Raw genomic sequence first — 22088 nt, forward strand, 5'->3', positions numbered from 1 at the left:
CACAATCACAGCTAACAACTGCTGGAACTTATGATGCACGGTTTCAACCTTTTCCTTTCCACACTCAGGACAGGATGCTACTTCTCTGCATTGCTTCGCAGTCAATCATAGGCCACTGGAAAAGGTAAGAAAGCAACACAGATACCGCCCCCCACACCTCCCCTAAACTTAGCAGCACGTGCGTGATATTTAGTAGGGAATGCTTTAAACCTACAGTTTTCACAGCATCTCATTTGGCTTTTTCTGTTGCTGAGTCACTTCTATCTTGGGGCCACTCTGCCAGCTGATCCTCTTTCTCCATCCACTCTGTTAGTGGTCCTGATGTGAGTACACTCTGGGTCAGCCCCTCACCATCTGTACTCCTGCAACCATTAGGCAGAAATGGAGAAGGACACCCTCGGAAAAGGACACCAGCTCAAGACCACTGTGCTGGGCAGTTTTCATCAGCGTGGCACAGCTGAAGACCAGGGACACGGAACTTCAACTGAGGAACTGTCCCCATCAAAATGGGCCTGCGGGGCACACCTGTGGAGCATTTTCTGATTAATGGAAGAGGGAGCAACCCATTGTATGTAGGTGGTAGCATCTTTGGACAGGTGGCCCAAGGGTATCTAAGAAAGCAAGCTGAGCAAGCCATGGAAAGCAAGCCAGCAGTAAGCAGCATTCTTTCATGGTCTCTGCTTCAGGTATTGCCTCCACGTTCCTGCCCTGGTGTCCCTTAGTGATAGACTGTGACTTGAAAGTATATATCAATAAGCCCTTTCCTCCCCAAGTTGCTTCTGGTCAATGTTTTTTTATCACAGCCACAGAATGCTAACTAGGACAATCCAACAGTCACAGATATAGCCATTACATCATAGCTCAACATTCCTGATACACTGGTGCAAAATGGAACATGTTTTCTTTTAATAAAAGATATAAATAATGAGGTAACTAAATGCCCACTATGAAAACATTTAGCAATATGGTTTACTTCAGGCTCTAGTACTTCATCCCACCATGTGTGAACAACACTTATATCTCAGTTTTAGACAGCTTATTTAAGACAATCTGGAAAAAAGAGTTCTCCATCTAAAAAAAACTTACAGTGATTAACAAATACCATTACCTGGAAACAACTGACGCTAACCTGCAGTACCCAGGCAGGGTGTTATGGAGAACTGAGGTCTAGACCTAGCTCGCACTCAAGTAGACCCTCTACAAGCCAGGTCTCTCCGCCAGGCATGAGCGCCATAAGTCTGTCATCTGAGCCTTCAGGAAAAAGGCTCAGGAGTCTAAGGTCATCTTGGACTAACAGCAAGCTCAAAGCCAGTCTGGGCCACATGAGATGCTGCCTAGAAAAAAGAAAGGAGGAAAGAAAAGAAGAAAGAAATAAGGAAAGAAAATCAGTTCTTATAGTGAAAGTAACATTTATTTTGCCTTCAAACAGAATGTACAGTTAAGAAAAATATTAAACACCCTAAGATAACCAAGTATCACATTCTTAGTTCTTGAATTCACTAGGAAAATATTTTAATGCCTAAAGATAGATAAGCTTCAATGTACTAAAAACCTTAATTTTGTGACAGCAAAATGAAAGCTCAACAATGTGCAAACGAAGATTTCAGCAGCAGTTAACAGAGAACAGTGGAGGGAATTGCCAGGTTCTCTTAGAACGCCAAGCCTACCTAGCTAGCCAAGTGTGATGGGACATACGAGCCTGTGCTCTGAGCCTTGTGAAGAACAATCATGAATTTGAGGCTAGCCTGTCCAAGACAGAGACAGACAGGCACACACCCAGAGGGGGAGAGGGGAGGGGAGGGAAGGGGAAAGAGATGGAAGGGCGGGGTACACAAGCATGCACCAGAGTGCCCGCCCAAATGATAAAATGAAATCCTACAGAACAAACTGGGATTTGCACTTAGACTGCATGTGTCACCCTCGGTTTCAAACCAGTATTAGCCAAATTGATATGAAAAGACTATTTTGCTTGTTATAAAAGCAAAGCACACATATGATCACAGAACGTAACTAGAAAACTGTATATACATTGAAGGACATCAATACATTTGTTCTTTGGGATGGAACTCATTACTCGAATTTATATCATATGACTTTAGATAAGCAGTCATTCAGTGCAGGAGAAGATGAGAACAGTGTAGGAAAAACTATTAACAGATATAAACCAGAGAGTTAACAAAAAAAGGAACCACAAAGGAAGTAACCACTTCCAAGATGCACCTCCTCCAGCTCTGTCCCTCCTCCAGCTCTGTCCTCCTCCAGCTCTGTCCCTCCTCCAGCTCTGTCCTCCTCCAGCTCTGTCCTCCTCCAGCTCTGTCCTCCTCCAGCTCTGTCCCTCCTCCAGCTCTGTCCCTCCTCCAGCTCTGTCCTCCTCCAGCTCTGTCCCTCCTCCAGCTCTGTCCTCCTCCAGCTCTGTCCCTCCTCCAGCTCTGTCTTCCTCCAGCTCTGTCCCTCCTCCAGTTCTGTCCCTCCTCCAGCTCTGTCCTCCTCCAGCTCTGTCCTCCTCCAGCTCTGTCCTCCTCCAGCTCTGTCCCTCCTCCAGCTCTGTCCTCCTCCAGCTCTGTCCTCCTCCAGCTCTGTCCCTCCTCCAGCTCTGTCCTCCTCCAGCTCTGTCCTCCTCCAGCTCTGTCCTCCTCCAGTTCTGTCCTCCTCCAGCTCTGTCCCTCCTCCAGTTCTGTCCCTCCTCCAGCTCTGTACCACCGCTGCTGTGGGACACTGAGAGCATCTGGTGGAGCCTGCAGAGAGCAGGCTATTAGAAATGTAGTGCTTAACTGTGAGGGCTTTTCTTCCATCTCATTTAACAAGTATAAAACAATTCCAGCCTCTAATCTAGACGTTCAAGTACATTGTTTCTCCTCTTCAAATTCCACAGTTGGGAAACCTAATTATCTTTCAGCACCAGCCTTGGTCCTTGCAGTAGTCAGTCCCTCAGGCTCCTAGGTTCTAAGCATCCTTTCAGAGGCAATAAACAAAAACTCCACCCTCATCAAGTGTACTTTCTAGTTTGGAGATGAACTTAAAAACACACCGGACATAAAAGAGTGAAGGCTGTGGACAGACAGGGACATGAACACACACACACACACACACACACACACACACACACACGTGCTCAGGTCAGACTTCCCAAGCTGCTCTGCAGCCAACCAGGTCACAGAAGAAGGTGTAGTGGTTGCTTGTTTTTATTGTTGGCTATGGCACAAAGCCCATGAAGACAACATGAACATTCAGCTGAATGACAAACAAATAGGAGGAGGAGAACATCAGCAATCACAGAGAAATGAAACAAACAGGAACATCTTTGGGGGACTGAAGCCAATCCTAATACATAGTCAAATCAGCCCTTAAAGTCTCCGATTTGAAATACATTATAGGAAAACATGTATGAGACCTCCAACTACCTCTAAGGAGGATGGAATAAGAGAGAAATAAACCCCGCAGAAAGCAGGTTGAAAATTTGAATTTTTAAAGTTGTTCATATTAGCAAAAGTGTAGAGGAATTAGAGTTTATAGCCCTGAAATTATATTTGGAAAGAAAAAAGTGATGTCATGCCTATATGATGCTGCTTGGCTGTAAACTTTTTTCATGATCCTCCTGCCTCAACCTCTAGAGTGTTGGGATTACAGGCATGTACCACCACACCCAGCTCTTAGCTATAAACTTCTGGCACAGTTCTGGGAAAGCCATAAATCTAAAACCACACATACCGCCTTCTGCAGGCTCTCATGTGGAAAGGGGAGAGGGAGGGAGAAGAAGACCAAACAAGAGAAACAAAGCCAGGGAAGGGAAGCAGTGGAAATGGCTACTTTTAACTTGACATGGAGAGGAGGGCTACCAAAAAGGAAAAGTGTCGCTGAAATGATCATGTTTCCTACTCCAGACCTAACAGAAACAGAAGAAATAAGAAGGTTTGAGAAGCCCAGAGGAATCCTTTGTTTTGAGACAAGGTTTCCTATAGCCTAGGCTGGCCTCCACCTGGAGGATGACCTTGAATTCCTGACCTCCCTGCCTCCACATCTCATGGGATTACAACCATGCACTACCATGCCTGGCAAAAAAACTTGTATATACTAAATTTTAAGAAAGATCACATCATTGTGAATTTCCCTTTTGGTCTTTACAGTCACAAAGACTTTTGATTATAAAAGATCCATGTTTAATTTTTCTACCACCCCCCAATTCTTCCACATTTCTACAAATCCCAGAAAACTATGTGACTCCTCAAAGAATTTTTAATTGTTTCCTCAAATTATTACTGAATAGAAAGCTATACCTTTGAAATGCAAAATTAAAAAGCATCAAGGAGTCTAATTAAATATTCTTTATAAAATGCTGATTTATTAGCTGTCCCCTTCAAGTCATAAACCTGAATAGATGGCAACACACAGTGCTCACATTGCTTAGAACTTGAACTAAAGCTCTCTAGATGCTCATTCACTGAGTTTTGTTTCTCTCAAAGAGATCTGATCTTGGTGTTGGGGAGATCAACTGTCAGTCAACAGTGAGTGCTTGTGGTAAAGCATGAAGAACTGAGTTCGAATCTCAGCACCCACGTAGAAACCAGCACGGGTGATGTAATTCCAGAACTAAGGAAATGAGGATAATCCCTGGGGCTTGCAGACCAGCCAGACTATTGAAATCGTGCAGAGAGCCTATCTCAAAAAATAAGGTGGGAAGTGAGAAAGAATCGTGCCCCACACAAAAACATCTGACCTTATCCACCAAAACGCACCTTAGTTTTTTCCAGTTATCTCAAAGTTTTGTATAGTCTCTGAAGAAGTCAAATTACCCACCTTTTTTCCTCCAGAAATCCCTTTTTCTATTTTAATTGAAAATAGATTTTTTTCATACAATATAATAACGGTTTCCCCACCCCCAACTCCTTTAAGATCCTCCTCAACTCCCCTTGCCATCCCAATCCATACCCTGTCTTCCTTAGATAACCAACTGCATCTAAAGAATGATGATAAGATAACAAAACAGGAACAGGACAAAAACAAACAGAAGAAAAGGAGTCAAAGGGAAAAGCACAAGAAGCACACACAGACCCAGTGACACACCGATCTGTACACACCAGAATCCTGGAAGAACACAAAACCAGAAGCCATGATAGATACGCAAAGGACCTATAAGGTTAAAAAAAAAAAAAAAAAAGCCTTGCAACAGGCTTCCTTTTGGGCCACCAACCAGCTTCCAAATCATGACACAGAGAATTCTTATTAGTTATGAATGCTCAGCCTTATCTTAGACTTGTCCCACTAACTCTCATCTACATTTTGCCTCAGGGCTTTTACCTTTCTTTCCTTCTGTATGTCCTACTCTGTGTCTAGCTGACTGGCCCTGGGTGTCTCCCTCTCTTCTCCTTTTTCTTGTTGCCTCTGCCCAGCAGCCCCGCCTATCCCTCTCCTGCTTAGCTATTGGCCATGCAGCTTTTTACTAGACCAATCAGGTACCTAGCTATTGGCCATGCAGCTTTTTACTAGACCAATCAAGAACCTTAGGCAGGCAAAGTGAAACAGCAACACATCTTTACATAATAAAATGCAGCATAAACAAAAGCCACACACCTTTACATAATTAAACAAATGTAGCATGAACAAATGTAACACACAATTAAAGTAATATTCCACAACAAGCCCTGAAAAGAATCTCCAAAGATGCCACTGAGTTCGTTTCACATTAGCCATCTATCTATTGCTGGCCATGAGGCTTGTCTTTCAGAGCGGTTTGTATCCCTGCCCATCTATATTTGGAATAAATGAATTAATTTTTAGTGCTTTTAAGGCTTAAGAACAGGGTAAAGGGGAACTCAGAGGTTAAGAGCACTGACTGCTCTTCCAGAGGTCCTGAGTTCGATTCCCAGCAACCACATGGTGGCTCACAACCATCTGTAATGAGATCTGGTGCCCTCTTCTGGCCTGTAGTCATACATGCTGTATACATAATAAATAAATAAATAAGTCTTTAAAAATAGAACAGGGTAAAGGTTGAGATGCAGCCCTGTTGATTGAGTACTTGCTTAACATGCACAAGACCCTGGGTTGACCTCCAGCACATCAACTGGGCATAGTGGTGCACACCTATCTTCCTAACTAGCATTTGGGAGGCAGAGACAAGAGGATCATCTCAAGATCATCCTGCACTGTGAGTTCAAGGCTAGTCTGGGTTGCATGAGATGATATTTCAAGACCAAAACCAAACCAGGAACATGGTAATATAAATGAGAAAGAACTTCTGGAAACAGGGTATACTACTGTAAGCCTGTACTCCAAGGACTCAGATTCTGAGTTTGAAGCCAGTCTGGGCTACAGAGTAAGATCTGTCTCACCGGTCTACCACTACCAATCTACACTGATTTTTAGAATAATTAAAATTTTTTTTACAGAGCTATCAAGATGGCTAAGTAGGTAAAGATATTTTCTGCCAAGCCTGGTGACCAACAGTTGGTCTCTGGAACCCACATGGTGGAGGCGAGAACCCCAAAAAATTGTCCTCTGATTACCTCACACTCACTGATGCACTGTGGCACACGCACAGGGACAGACACATGCATGCATGCATGCACCAATACATATAGGGGAAAAATAGTAAGAAATAATCTATATGTATCTGGAGGATAGGGTAGAGGATCTGCCTTAATCGAGAACACTACTGTCTAGAGCTGTGGTTCTTCACCTCCTAATGCTGTGACACTGAATACAGTTCCTCATGCTGTGGACCATATGCTCCAACCATAACATTATTTTCATTGCTACTTCACCACTGTAATTTTCTTGTTATGAATTGTAATGCAAATATCTGTTTTTTGATGGTCTTAGGCGACCCCTTCAAAGGAGTCAGGACCCAGAGGTTAAGAACCAGTGGCATAGGGGCTCAGATAGAATATATACGCTCATGCATGTGTGAGTGCAAGTGCCCAAGGAGTTGGGTCCCACGGTGCCAGAGTTACAGGTGGCTGTGAGCCTCCTGACAATGGGTGCTGGTCCCCTCGTAAGGACAGCACATCCTCAATCACCAAGCCATCTTTCTAGCCCCTTCTTTTCTTAAAAAACAAAAGCAGGGGGGGGGGGGGAATAGGGCTGGAGAGATGGTTCAGCATTAAGAGCACTGGCTGCTCTTCCAGAGGAGCCAGGTTTGATTCCCAGCACTCACATGGCAGCTCACAACCATTTGTAAGTCCAGTTCCAGGGGATCTGACACCCTTCTCTTGGCCTGCACAGGTACTGCACATATGTGGTATACAGACACACCCTGCAGACAAAGCATCCACACACATAAAAAATCATTTTAAAAATGGGGGTGGGGCATGTCACCATGTAGTCCAGACTGGCCTTCAACTCATAATCCTTAGCTTCCCAAGACCTGGACTTACAAGTGTAAGCCCCATAGCTGGCTGAAGTGCTTGTTTTCTACTCGCTCACTGTTTCCTGTGTGTAACAAACACTACTAGGTGCACATATAGAACTGTACACTGCTGAACCCAGCCCCCCCCCAAAAAAAATACACACAATACATGCAAGCATATATCCCTAAACATACATTTAAATTACAGATGTGGGCAAGTGTGCACCCTACCACAATGTTTTCATGAACATGCTAAGTTTTAAAGATGTCCCATGGCACCTCAAGCAATTTGGGACCTATTCATGTCGGGACCTCCTTCATCCCATTAATGTTCTCAATGGTATGCCTCAGTGAATCAGCGCAAACTTCTCTCCAGTTTGTACACCAGCTATTTTAATTCTCATGTGCCTATCAAATAAGCATCTCAACTGAGCATGTCTAAAGTAAAAGTTCTGACTCCCTTTGCACATTCCACAGTCTTCCTCATGTTAATAAACAGAAGCATTATCTTTCCACTTATTAACACCGGAAACCTCGACTCTTTCTTGGCCCCTTTTTCCTTCCTCACAGATCCCACTGGCTCTGTCCTCCAACCACTACTTGCCACTGTCCACTGCTGCCACCCTGTTCAGTAAGGCGCCGCCCTTCCTTCAGCGCCATGCTGCTCTCTCCGTCTGTTCCTGCACTGTAAGAGCAGAGACGTTCTACCCGACCATCCTGTCTTTTCTGTCCTGGTGTTTTCCTGCATGTGTCAGTGCATCACATGCATGCCCAGTGCCCTCAGAGGGCAGAAGGTGGCATCAGCCCCCTGCAACTGCAATTATGGACGGCTGGAAGCCTCCATGTGGGTGCTGGGGATCCACTTTGGGTCCTCTGTGAGAGCAAGAGCTCTCAATCACGGAGTCCTCTTCCCCAGCTCCCATCCTACCGTCTTCCACACTACACCACTCTCCATCACAAGTTCTAGCAGACAGGCTCACTTCCCATTTCTGCTTACCTTCTCCTCTGTGCTTACTCAGTTTAGTGGAAAACCAGACTCTATTTCAAACATGACACACACAATCCTACCTCCCAGCGTTGACACTTGCTGATACAAAACCTGCTGCTTCCCAGAGATATCCACTCGTGTCTTTTCCTTCCTCCTCCTCCTCCAGGGGTCTGCTCAAATGTCCTCTCAGAACACTCCTGGACTGTTCCCACAAAGACTGCTCCTCAACGTCCGCTCACTCATTCTGCACACTCCCCCTCCCTCCCGACATGTGCCACAGTGCTCACGCTCCTGCACTACAACAGCATCTCTCAGCTGACAGTCGGGGGTGTGCTCACCTCTCTGGGTGCCAGTCCCCAAACAGTACATTTACAGATACACAAATATTGTCAAGTACAACTTATTTACACAAATTGTTCAGGAGGCCTCAAGTTCAATTGCCAGCACTTTCACCTCCAAATTTTAACATCGGTTTTTAGGTCTGATCTTCTAATTACATCAAACTATCCACAATGTTTGTAATATTAGGAGTTCTCCTATCCTGTCTACCAAAACTTTCCTATTTGCATAATAAAATGTAACACTTTCTAAGACTATCCCTATTCATAGATTTTATTTAGCTAAACTAAAATGATTTATACTTTGATTTTTACCAGACTTTTAAATTCTATTCATAAGCTAAACTATATTTTACTAACTACCAGAAAATGTTTAAATTTCTTTTCATCCTACAGAAGCTGGGGTAAACAGGCTGGGTGGCAAATCTCAAATCCCTTTGTATTCCTTTTATTCTGCTGCCCAGCAACTTGCTCCACCACACCTTTGCTTCACTCTTAAAGAAAACCCCTAAGACGATGCAGGTTCTAAACAGCCTTGCCCCAGACCAAAATGCAAGAAACGTACTTCCAAATCTCATCCACCACATGTTTAGATGAAAGACTGAGAGGGCCACATGGACAATCTGGCCTAAGGAAAATCACTTTCTACTTTTGTCTTCTCATGCGATTCGCTATTCTCCTACACCTCTGCCAGTCAGCCGTTTTCAAGATGGACTGGGAGAAGGATGGGAATGGGAATGACACTGAACAGGAAGTTATTCGGTTATCCTCAGGTACACAGGCAGCCATCTGGACCTGTTCTGGTGTTTTCACAAGGTGACAGATCCCAACTCAGGGGACTGTCCTTCCTTTACAATATCCCTTGGTTGTGCTCTGTCATAGTTATAAGCTAAGGCTATCTGGACATGACCCTGAACAGGTCATACGATTAAGTCTTCAACAAAATAACTGGATTGTTTTTATATTCTCCTGAAAGCACTAGACCAGAACCCTGCCTCAGTTAGAATAAGCCAATTCCTTGTTACCATGGTAATAAGCTGTTTCGTTGAAAATGTAGAGCATTCTGGGGCATTGTTCTTATTAAGAATGAGATAGGGGCAACAGAACCAATTCTAGAGTATATTTATAAACATGAGGTGATGCTTTTGGACTCTAAGAAGACCGAAGAAAACAAAAGCGTTGGGCTATATTCTCTTATGCACAGCTCTGCTCCATCAACGAGCTCAGCATTACACATTTTCAGACTGGTCACAAACTCAAAACATACTAGGAAACCTCAAAGGTTCCCATGCACTGGTCTTGTTAAAGACCCACTAATGTGAAACAGGGAAGCCGGGAATCAAAGGGTAGTGTGCAAACTGATGGTGCTGAACTACTAACAGTGTGAGAAGCTATCTCAACAAATTCTTAGCAAGTACTATTTAGCACTGTTGTACACATGTTTGTGTCCCTTATACTGGACCCTTAGTCTCAATGTGATTGTATTTGGAGGTGAGACTTTTAAGGGATCATTAGGTCATTGAGATGGAGAGCTCATAAACAGGACCTGTACCCTTGTAAGAAACCTAGAACACTCCTTTTTCCTTCTGGTAAAATGACCATCAACTCACTGGGAACCAGTTTTGACTGGGCTCAGTAAGATTTCAAGCATGAAAAACCCAAAACAGCTCCAGTGCAACAGTCACAAATGATGTGAACTATCTCAATAAAAAATATCATTTTTGCCTACTTTGGGCTGTTATGCAAGAGACAGGAAATCAAGGATGGCCATTCCTCTTGGCAAGATGGGAAGAAGCTCTGCCCATTAAGGTGTCTGGAGTAATCTCCTAATAAGATGACCAGGTATTCCTGGCAAGTAATTCTGTTCATTTCTGACAACTCATTGAAGAGTGCAGTTGTTCTGTTTTGTTTTTTTAACTCTTCTACTCTTTGGGGCCCTCCACCCAGCTCCTGAATAAATACACTGAGACTTACTCTTAGTAATAAATGTTCGGCCTCAGCTTGGCCTATTTCCAGCCAGCTTTTATAAATTACCCTATCTACCTTTTGCCTCTGGGCTTTTACTTTTCTCTTTTCTATATGTCTTTCTTTACTTCTTATTCTGTTGCTGGGTGGGTGGCTGACCCTGGTGTCCTCTCTCTTTTTCTCGTTCCTCCTTTTCTCTTTTTCTCCTATTTATTCTCCCTGCCTGCCAGCCCCGCCTATCCTTTCTCCTGCCTTGCCATTGGCTGTTCAGCTCTTTATTAGATCAATCAGGTGTTTTAGACAGGCAAAGTAACACAGCTTCACAGAGTTAAACAAATGCAACATGTTTACATCATTAAACAAATATTCCACAGCATAAATGAATATAACACATCTTCAACTAATATTCCACAACAGAAGAGAAAGCAAAAGTCTCTATTAGCTTCTACAAATAATCATCTTATTAAGATTCTTTTACTTCAGAAAGTTCATGCCATGCCCTAAAAATTTACCATTGGAGAAATTCTAAAGGCATCCTTGGCTTTTTTTTTTTTTTTTTGTAAAGAAAATATCATGTGCCACGGTGGGCATGCGGAGGTCAGAACTGTTCTATTACTAGCATGGGAGGAGACCCGGGGATCCAACCCAGGTCACCAGGCATAGACAGCATCAAGCACCGTGGCCTGCTGAGCCATCCTGCCAGCCTGCTTTGTCTACTTGGGTTTTCTCAAAAGATGAATAAAACAAGATTACAGCATTAACAAGTTAACCCAAATGAAAAATATTTTAGTGAGTCATAGAGATATTTTTAATTATAATTCAACCCACATTGGTTTCTTTTTAGTTGACATGTTCCCATTTTATCACGACCATCTGCCATATCAACAGTACTCCAGCTTTCACAGAAGTTTTAACAAAATTATGACTGTGCATTAAAAACTATAAACTTTCTCACCTTAAAGTTTTAAAGATTTGGGGGTTTTAGAGACAAAGTCTCAGTATGTTACCTAAGCTAGACTTAACACCCCCTAACATCCAGCTTACAGATTATTAAAAAAAAAAAAAAAAGTGTCCACTATGAGACTCTAAACAGAAAAGGAATACGGTAGTGTGTTTCCCCAAAGCCCATCCTATCTGTCCAAGAGAACTGTGAGAGGCCAATGCAGCTGCCCACATTACCACCTCAGGCTGAGAGAAGAGCATCTGGACAACCAGGTACTCACTGTCACTTCTACAAGGTCCAGTGCCCGAGTAAGCTTTTCAAAACCCCACAATAATGGCTGAAGGTGCAGTTTAATGGTAGACTCTTCTGGTATGCACAAGGCTCTCGGCTCACTCCTCAGTCCAGCAAAAATCAAGTAATAAAAGCCCTATGTAATTCTCTCTAGACCATGCTTTAAAAAGGTCCCTCCCTTATTTATAGATTCTGTACTTCAAATGCATGTTGTAGGCAATGCCAAGGCAAATGCAGATGAGTTTCAGATGAAGGCAGGGTTAGTTACCACAGGACCCAGATAACCACATATAATCCCATTTTTCACTAAAGGTAATCTGTTAACATCCAATTCAAGGTGATTTTTCATATGAATAAAGTTCTGGAGAAGGTCCTTTTAGATACCACAGGATGTTGGTCTCGAGCATAAGCTTATAAAGAAAGCTGCCCCCCACCTCCACCTTGCATGTCTGAGGGTAATCACTGGAAATCTCGTGAGAACTGAAAACAGCAATTAGCCCACATACAGTCTGACCTAGATTTCATCACACTAACTAGAGAGAAGAAGAACAGGAAAACCTCTTGCACACAGAAGAGGATACTGAGAGGAGACAGAAAAGAAGAACAAAACATCATTTTGTGTAAATGCTTACTAAAACCTAGCAACTGGATATTCCTATATACTGGATCTTTACAAAGATCACTGTGGTGATTTGAATGAGAAGGGCCCCCATAGGCTCATGTATTTGAATGCTTGGTTTCATGGTTGGTGAAACTGTTTGGGAAGGATTAGGAGGTGTGGCCTTCTTGGAGTGGAGGTTTCAAAAGCCCACACCAAACCCAGTCTTTCTCTCTCTGCTTCCTCCTTTCGGATAAGGATATAAGTTTTCATCTACTGCTCTAATGGCGTGCCCATCTGCCTGCTGCTGGGCTCCCCACCATGATGGTAATGGACCCAATCTATGAAACTGTAAGCAAGGCCACATTCAATGCTTTCTTTTATAAGTTGCCTTGGTCATGGTGTCGCCTCACAGCAATATAACAGTAATTAAGCCAACTACCATTCTTCACAAGGTTGAATTCCAACATTCACCTGGGTCTATGTGTAATTCACATGTCCAGTATCACAAGGGACTTGATCGGGAATCCATTCCCCTTAGTTACAACAGTCCCTGTCTTGAACCACAAAAGTCTTTTGAAAAATTAAAGCATGTGTGTGAAGCACAGGTATTTAACTCAGTAGTAAAGTACATGCCAAACATGTACAAGGCCCTGGGTTCACTATTCAGCACAGAAACAAAACAGAAAAAAGAAAAGGAAGAATGTATTCCTTAACAGGAGAATCTAAGAGTTTAACTGACCTAAAATCTTACCCCCTCATTCACCCTGACCCCCTCCCTCATTTATTTTGAGACGGGGTATCAGGGCTGGTCTTGAACCTGGGATGACAAGGACCTCGCCTCTGTCTCTGAAGTGCTGCCTCCGCTTACATCACACCTGGTTTCCAGGACATTTCTGCACTATCATAGAGCTGTCAGCAAAGACAAGGCAGGAGAAGGCCCTGGACTCTGAAATGGAGGGCACTAACAGTCTGAGCAGCCCATTCACATGACATGGATGACTCAAAGTCTCACTAGATTATGGCCCAATTAACTGCTTACCAGAGTGGATGAACGATCGGTCACTAGACCAGCCAGTGACGGATAGCTGGAATTGCTAAAGAATCGGAACAAGGAAATATTACTGGGTCCAGTCCTCCTGAAGACCAAACTATGTAACCTGATACTGTTTCACCTTCCCACACATTCATAAGCAAACAAACAAGCACAAATCATTCAGTTTAACCACTATAGATAGTTACACTTCAGGGAAATGAAAAAACTTCCTCCCACAAGAAGTAAATCTTTCCTGACTTGCAAACCAACTGGAGACTGGCTAGGCCTATTTTAAAATCTCTTTAATAGTCGAGATCATTTACTTATTTTATCAAGAATTCTATCACAGGTTCCCAGGTAAGACTAAACACATAGCTCTGCCTTGATCATTCCCCAAATACCAAGAGGGGGTGTGGTTTACACACACACACACACACACACACACACACACACACCCTTCAGTCATTCCCCCAAAGACACAGAACCAGGAAGTCAAGGGCTGGGGAGCTGGTTCAGTAGATTAAGCACCTGTCTGACAAGCGTGAAAACAAGCGTTTGGATGCTCAGCCTTCAGTTAGGAAAATGCCAGACAGGTGTAGCAGCTGCCTGCATCTCAGCACTTGGGAGGAAGAGACTCTTGGGGGCAAGCTGGCTGTTAGACTAGCCAGAAGTGATGAGGGCTAAGTTTACTGAGAAATTCTGCATCAATAACTAGAAAGTGATGGAAGACATCTCCATATGAACGCACATGTGTGCTCACATGTAAACACCCACACACCTAACAATAATAATAAAAAAAAATAGTAGCAGGGCTAACAATGGAATGACTAACATTTTTCTGAAATATTGTCCAAATTCCCTATTTTCTTTCGGGTGTACACATCACTGCCCTTCTCCTTTCTCCAGGTTGCAAAAGGCCAAAGGTCCTATTTAAAACAGATGGCTGTCTGGCCTTCAGTACATCAATCAAGGTGCAGACAGTTTGAGGTGAAGGGATGCAGAAACCAATTTGCAAAGTGTGGCATGCTGACATGCTGAATATCTGTAAACTAAACAAGCAATCTCGAAACCAAAGTCTAACCTTCTCCCATCCCTGTCTCTCTCAAAGCATAAGAGGGATGTTCTCTAAAGTTCTTTAACTAAAATTAAGTTCTTCTAGGAGGAATGATAGTTCTAAGCCCTCCTTCCTAAACCTGTTGAACAGGAAAGAGGAACTTTCAGGAAAGATGACTGGGATAACACTATGTCCAGAGCCAAGATGAACTTTGTCCCAGAGTATTATTGTCTGTTCTTTGTGGCTACAAATTTTCCCTTAAAACCATTTACTCAAAAAACTTGCATCCACCCCCAACTTCCTGGTTCCTTAGGAAGAATATTATTTTTAAAAATGCATGTCTTTTCTCCTGCTAATTGACTGTGGTTTATTTCCACAGAATTCCATTATGGAACCTTCAGAGAGTTCCATACACCTACAATCCACCCACACTCCACCTACACAGTGATCAAGGATGCAATAGACCCCAGCCCGTGATGTGCAGTAACTGGTGAGCCCAGCAAGCGGCAGGGGAGGGTGGGGGAAGAGAAAATATGCACATTTGCAGTATTTGCTGACTTTGGTGGTGCAAACAGCTTACCACAAACACTCCAAGTTACCAAATGACGTTACTTAAGCCAGAGTTAACAAGTTCTAAGTGCATGCCTTGCCCAAAGAAACCAGAAGAAGCCAACAGATGCCCTGTAACTGTTACGGGTACTGTGTGGGTGCTGGGAATTGAACTGGGTCCTCTACCAGAACAACAGGTGCTCTTAACTGCTAAGCCATCTTTCGCTCCCAATTAAATGTTTAAGTATGAGCCACCTTTAATAGATCACTGACTTGAGCTTCATCTACCAATACCTGTCCCAAAAAGCTAACAGGTGGGCCTCCACTTCGAGGGAAATTGAAGTCTCTGGGGAATCCTATCACAGAAAAAATGTATATACATATAGACACAAAAATTTCCAAACTTACTGCCAGGTCACCACCACCAGTGAAACTTAACATTAGCTGGTAAGTCCTACTTGTGTATTCAGAGCTTTCCTATTCTAATTCCACTAGGAAACAAGAACCACCAAAAATTTAGACATCTCTAACACAAAAAACCATAACAGAGGGAGGCACGTCTAGAATCTCAGTACTTGGGAGGCAGAGGCAGGAGGATCATCTAGAGTTCAAAGCCAATCTATGTCCCACAGCAAGCCACTGTGGAAGAAAAGGGGGTAGGGAAGACAGGAGCTGAGCTCTACCAGGAAGGCAGAGGCAGGGAAATCCCTTGAACCCAGAAACTTGACAGAGTGGGAAGGAAGGAAAGAAATTAAATCCTTCATAGAAAAGACAAAACATTGAATGATTATGTCTAGAAAATCAAGTTATCTGAGTTCAAAAGAAAACTACGAGAAAAAGGGAAAGTCATCATACAAAGCAATTACAAAGTAGTTCCCAGATTACAAGGTTCATTGAGTATGCAGTGACCTCATTCCTACACTGAAGGACAAAGAACTAGTCAAACAAAGGATGAGGAATTCCACCAGGCATGGTAGCTCATGTCTGTGATCTTAGCACTCAGGAGCCTGGAGCAGTCAGAGTGGATAAAAAGAGGGTTCCAGATAGTCTAAGATCCAGAAAGATCCTATCTCAAAAACAATAGCCACAAAAGAAATTCAAGCAACCAGAAAGCAAGAGAAAACCATGAAACCATGTTGTTTCTTTAAGATGAAGGAAACAATAAAGGCAGAGGGAGCGAGGAAAACTTTTTAAACTAGAGCCCCACATCCAGCTGAACAGTAATAAGGACAGAATAAGCCATCTTCAGACATTAAAGGCATGGGAAAGTAAAATACCTCACTCCAAATCTACATCTTTGGTATACCTAGAATTGGTTGTGCCGAGAAGCTGTACATCTGTTGTGATGGATAAATGTGATTGTCCATCTGACTGGATTGACCTCTGGTGTGTCTGTGAAGGGATTTTCTAAAAGGTTTTACTGAGCATGTGGGTGACACTGTCTCACTGCCTGGGGTCCTTGGATCAAATAAAAAGGAGACTAGGTGCTGAGCAGCACCCTTCCCCTCCCCCTGCTCCTGATTGTGGATGCAGGATGATGGCTGCCATGCCTGCCATGATGGACCAGCTCCTCACTCGAACATCAGCCCTTCCTTCCTTATGTCTGGTATTGCCACAGCAATGGAAAGGGTAACACATGCTCCTGTGCAGACACAGGAAGGCTCCGCAAGCTCCTCTTCTATAGAAGAGATTTACATCATCTTCGCTCTAAATAGTGAATACAGGGACAGGTGTATCTAACTCCTAGAAGGCGAGGTTGGTGCAACACTATCCCCAGACAGAGATTCCCCTGGGGAGCTATTCAAACGCTTGCTTCAAGTGTCCACTGACCTTCCACAGCCTGCTCCACTTTCCTTTCCCTGAAGGCCAACAAGTCCTAGACCTCTGCCTGCTACACTCCATTCAAGGTTCAGGTCTCTTGCTTCACTTTGAGTTCCATACAAAATATGCAAGGTTCCTCTACTTAGGCCTGTGATAAAAAGTTCTACGTTCTTTGTGTTGTCTACCGTGGCAGTAAATTTGATGGATCAAATGTGTCTACACAAGTTTAACTTTCTCCAGCAGGGACTATGAGAGTATGTTCTGCTATAATTAAAGACTAAACTAGGCAGGGGAATGTTGTTCAGTGGTACAGAGTTCACCTACCATGCAGAGCCCTGGGTTCAAGTCCCATCACTGGGAGTGAAGGTCAAGGGCATAGACAAGGACAGATAGGGTAATGGGATCTCAACCAAGATAAAGAAGACATAAACTCTACACAGGAAGTCCAACACAATAGGCAGTGCTACCTTCTAGATGCTGGTGTCGGGACACGGCAGAGTGGCCCAGCAGAAAATCAGATGATCCAAATGGGCGTGCATCTTCGGGAACACAGAGTTATGAGAATACCTCAAGAGTCTGTTCCTGAGAGGAAATGGAAAAGCTGAACTAGATTACTATAAAAAGAAAAGTAAATGAATACATAAATGCCAGGGCACACTAAGTCTTATGAAGGTGACACTAGCTTACCTGAATAGTAACTACTTTAGAGTGACAACCTAAGCAAACTGGTAAGCACCTACATTAGAAGACAGAGAATAAAAGTATTTCTGGGAATGAGGAAAAAATGAAATCCTCGTATTTGAAGCTGGAAACTCAACAACCAGAATGTATGAATGCTATTAATGGTCAACCATAGTGGCAAAAACATGTAATCCCAGTAGTTGGGAGGAAGTAGACACGAGGATCAAGAGAGTTCAAAGTCATCCTCAACTACACAGTAACTTTGAGCCTAGCCTGGGCTACTTGAAACCCAGCCCAATAAAAAAATAAATAATAAAGAAGAAAGAATGCTGTTAATAACAGAGAGCTAAGCTGGGCACGGTGGCAAATACCCACATCTCAGTGCTTAGGAGGCTGAGGAAAGAGGAGTACCATGAGTGAGGCCAGTCTGGGCAAGACAGGCAGACCAGGAAGACCCTGTAGAGAACATTTAAGCAAATGAAAAGAAAAAGCTTAAAGTACTATCTCCAGGGGAAGGTTGAGACTGAAAAGCACTGTTGCTGTTAAAATGTTGCTGTTCTTCCAAGCAACTCTTACAGAGCTACTGAATAAACTGCACGCATTTAGTATTCAGATTAAAACTACAGAACAAAAACATGACTATAACAAAAATTCAACTATTTAGATCATAATTCCTTTGTAAAAGATTTTCTGTTTTAACTGTGTGTGTATGTGTCTATGTGTGGGTATGTGCACTTCAGCGCAGGTACCCTTGGAGGCCAGGGTATCCAATGCCCCTAGAGCTGGATTACAGGTAAACTACCCATGTGGGTGCTGAGAACCAAAATCCCATACTCTGCAAAAGCATAAGTGTTCTTAACCACTGTGCGACCTCTCTCATAACACCCCCATAACTTTTTCACATTAATAATAAATCATTTCCCCTAAAAGAAATTTTCTTTTGTTTATTATAATCTAAGTTCCTATAACATTATAGAAACATTCAGTTTCTAAAAAAAATGTATTACCCGAATAAAACTACAGCTATCTGACTCTCCAATTTTTCCATAACTCCAAGTTCTTTTTAATTGTTTTTTTCCTATGTCACAGGGTATACCTAACTCACCTCAATAAACGTGTGAGTTACCTCAACAAGTCATGCATTTGGTGGCAGTCTTGTTTCCTTCAAGACAATATTCAAAGCACTATTGTGTAGAAGTTAAAATGACAACTCAATAAATTCTCAAATGTGCCCTAAGATGACAGCAACTTTGATCTTTCATACTGTTATTCCCAACACGAAAGGTAATACTTTTAGTATATAACATAATCTGAAATATGAAATACACTGTTTTAACTGGGATACCATTTGTTTCTAGTTTATACCTTTACATAATTTCTATAATATTGTTTTTTTTATTATTATTTCTGAGTGTGTGTATTGAGGCACGTGTGTGGAGGTGACAGGATTTCTTTTGGGAGTCAGTTTTCTCTTTCCACTGTGGACTCCTGGATCAAACTCAGGTCATCAGAATTGTGCAGCAAGAGCTTTTTATTCTCTGGGCTCTATCAGTCTATCTCTTTACATAGCTTTAAGGTTGATTCTTTTCCACTAGGAAAGTTATCACAGGTTGGGGACTAAAGGTCAGTGATAGACCATTTGCCTAGCAAGCACAAGGCCCTGGGTTGGGTCCTCAGCTCTGAGGGGTGAAGCGAAGGGTGGGGGGCAGGAAGGTTACCATGGCCTGTTTCAAAACACAATTCATATAGCAAATGCTGTTTCTAGACAGGATGATGGTGAACATAATGGCATCATGTTAAGGAGGAATTTGCTTAACACAGACAGCGAAGACAATATGCAGACTGTAGTCCAACCAAGGCACCTACCCACATGTTTGCATGTATTCCCTGAAGAGTGACGTGATTGTTTTAATCTAGTATGTTATCACTTCTGGATTTAAGGAAAACTGGTTTCATAGCTTGCTATGCTAGTATGCAGGCAGCCATAAAGAAATCTTAACACAAAATAAAAAGATTCTTTTGCTCTTAGCATTGACCTAAGATAGACAAACATAAAGGCAGCCTACCTTTCCCACCCTTTTTGGCCTAATGAGGTCAACCCTGTCTCCATTACTAATTAGTAAACCCTGGTGTTAAAGAGTAGTGTGCCCTACAGGTTCACGAACACCCCTCACTCCTACTCTAACACCCATAGTCTGGAGTCCAACTTTGGGCATGAATTCATGAAAAAGTCGCCCAAAAGAAACCTTCACTGATTTCTTACGAAGACGGACTTCAGCAGTACATAGAATGATACCAAATTCAGAAGTTATACAGATAATAACTGAATCTCTGGCTTTTGAAAATGCTAATGCACAATGCAAAAGGATAATTGGGCCATTAAAAACAAGATCAGCACCCTTGGAGGAATGGAGCTGAGATACAATTAATGTTGAATCTCATGATCATGATGATGCTTGGATAGGAGAGGTGATTTTCAGAGATTTGAAGAAAAAAATCGAAACATCAAATGTTTCAATTGTGATAAACAAGGGACTGTAAACAAAGTGTTTCTAGAAATAATGTTTTTTCAAGGAATAATCCAAATAGAATGCCCCTCCCTCCTGGATTATGCAGAAGTTGTGGTAAAGGCAGACACTGGACTAATGAATGTAGAACAAGGGACAGTCAAGGTCATCAGGACCTTGTCATCAGGAAACTTGCTGAGCAGCCTCTCACAGGTCCACATGTCAAATTTGGTTCAGTCCTTCCTGTCATCATGGAAGAAATTCCTTCCCAGAGCAATTAAAGAATCTAATGCCTCCTATAAAAAAAAAAAAAAAAAAAACCATACTGCTTGGGGTGACAGAACAGCTAAAGAAGAGAGAACAAAAAATTCAGGAGAAATCATGAAGCGAATTTTTTGGCAGACTTCTATAAATGCACAAAGACCAAAATTAAAAATACAAATAAATGACATTCTCATTGAAGGTCTTGTAGACACAGATGTGGATGTTACAATAACTGTACCAGAATTTTGGCATCCAATGCAGGAGGTAAATATCCAGCTTTTAGAGGTTAGAACATTATCTCAAGTGAAACAGAGTGTGAGATGGGTCAAATGTATAGGGTCAAAAGGACAGAGAGGAAAATTAAAGTCCTATGTGGCTAATATAGCTATGAATTTATGGGGAAATAATTTATTACAACAATGAAAAACCTAGATTAACATTCCTCCAATCTCAGAAACAAACCATAAACTAACATATATTTCTGAGAAAAATATTACAAAGTATTATAAAGAACAGTCACTCACCATTCAGATTGTACGAGAGGGCACAACAGCCACTGATCTTCCAAAGACACCAACAGCTCTACCTTTAAAATGATTAACAGACAAGCCTGTATGGTTTCAGCAATGGCCTTTAACAACAGAGAAACTATAGGCCTTAGAACAGCTGGTACAAAAGCAGTTAAATGCTCAGCATAGTGAAAAATCAACCAGCCCTTGGAATTCTTCTGTATTTGCTATTAAAAAGAAATCTAATAAGTAGAGAATAGTAAAAGATCTAAGAGCTGTTAACAAGGTAATTCAGCCAATGGGCTCTCTACAATCTGGAATTCCTTTGCCTTCTCTGTTACCTAAAGGATGACCTCTTATAGTTATAACTTAAAAGACTGTTTCTTCTCAATACCCTTACAAGAAAAAGACAGAGAAAAAATTGTCTTCACAGTGCCTACTTACAATAATTCTCAGCCTGTTAAGAGATATCAATGGAAGGTTCTCCCAGAGGGAATGTTAAATAGCCCAACCCTGTGCCAATATTTTGTACGACAGCCATTGGAAGTAATAGGTAAACAACTTCCTCACTATAGTTTACCATTACATGGAAAACAATTTTACTACCTGATTCAAATGTAGATACTTTAGAAAGAATGCTTGAAGAAGAAAATTTTTGAGGATTACAAATTGCTCCTGAAAAGATACAAAGAGGAGATTCTATTAATTATTTAAGATATAAAATAAGTCTACAAAAAATTAGAACCCAAAAGGTACAAATTAGGAGAGATCAATTACAGACTCTTAATGACTTTCAAAGATTATTAGTCTATGGACCACTATTGGGGTAAAAAATGATGAACTGAGTAATTTGTTCAAAATCTCACAGGGTGACAAGGACTTAAATAGTCCAAGAGAATTTATCAGCCGAAGCTAAGAGAGAATTGGCTTTGGTGGAAAAGAAAATACAGGATCATATGTGGATCATGTGGCTCCAAAGCTTGATTGCATTTTGGTTATTTTTACCCTCTAAGCATTCTCCCACAGGAATTTTAATACAGAAGGAAGATATTACATTGGAATGGATATTTCTACCAAATAAACAGAGTAAAAAAAATTTAAACTTATGTGGAAAAGATCTCTGAGTTGATTTTAAAAGGAAAATTGAGACTTCATCAGTTAGTAGGAATAGACCCAGCAGAAATTGTATCTTTAACTAA

The 22088-nt window shown here is 42.1% G+C and overlaps 1 protein-coding gene across 6 annotated transcripts in view; it reads right to left on the reverse strand.

Annotated features, from left to right (window-relative positions):
* Fbxo34 (F-box protein 34) overlaps positions 1–22088 on the reverse strand; it is a 74386-nt gene that overhangs the window by 20672 nt on the left and 31626 nt on the right. Inside the window, exon 1 of one of the 6 annotated variants that reach the window (XM_028873573.2) lies at positions 1130–2229. The exons of 4 other annotated variants lie outside the window; for them this stretch is intronic. The gene's annotated coding sequence lies outside the window, so the exon portion shown is untranslated. Of the gene's footprint in view, positions 1–1108; positions 2230–22088 lie in introns of those variants that run through there. One more of the 6 variants, XM_028873571.2, reaches the window with a different exon arrangement.

This window comes from Peromyscus leucopus, chromosome 9 (genome assembly GCF_004664715.2).
Source record: "Peromyscus leucopus breed LL Stock chromosome 9, UCI_PerLeu_2.1, whole genome shotgun sequence".
NCBI lineage: Eukaryota > Metazoa > Chordata > Mammalia > Rodentia > Cricetidae > Peromyscus > Peromyscus leucopus.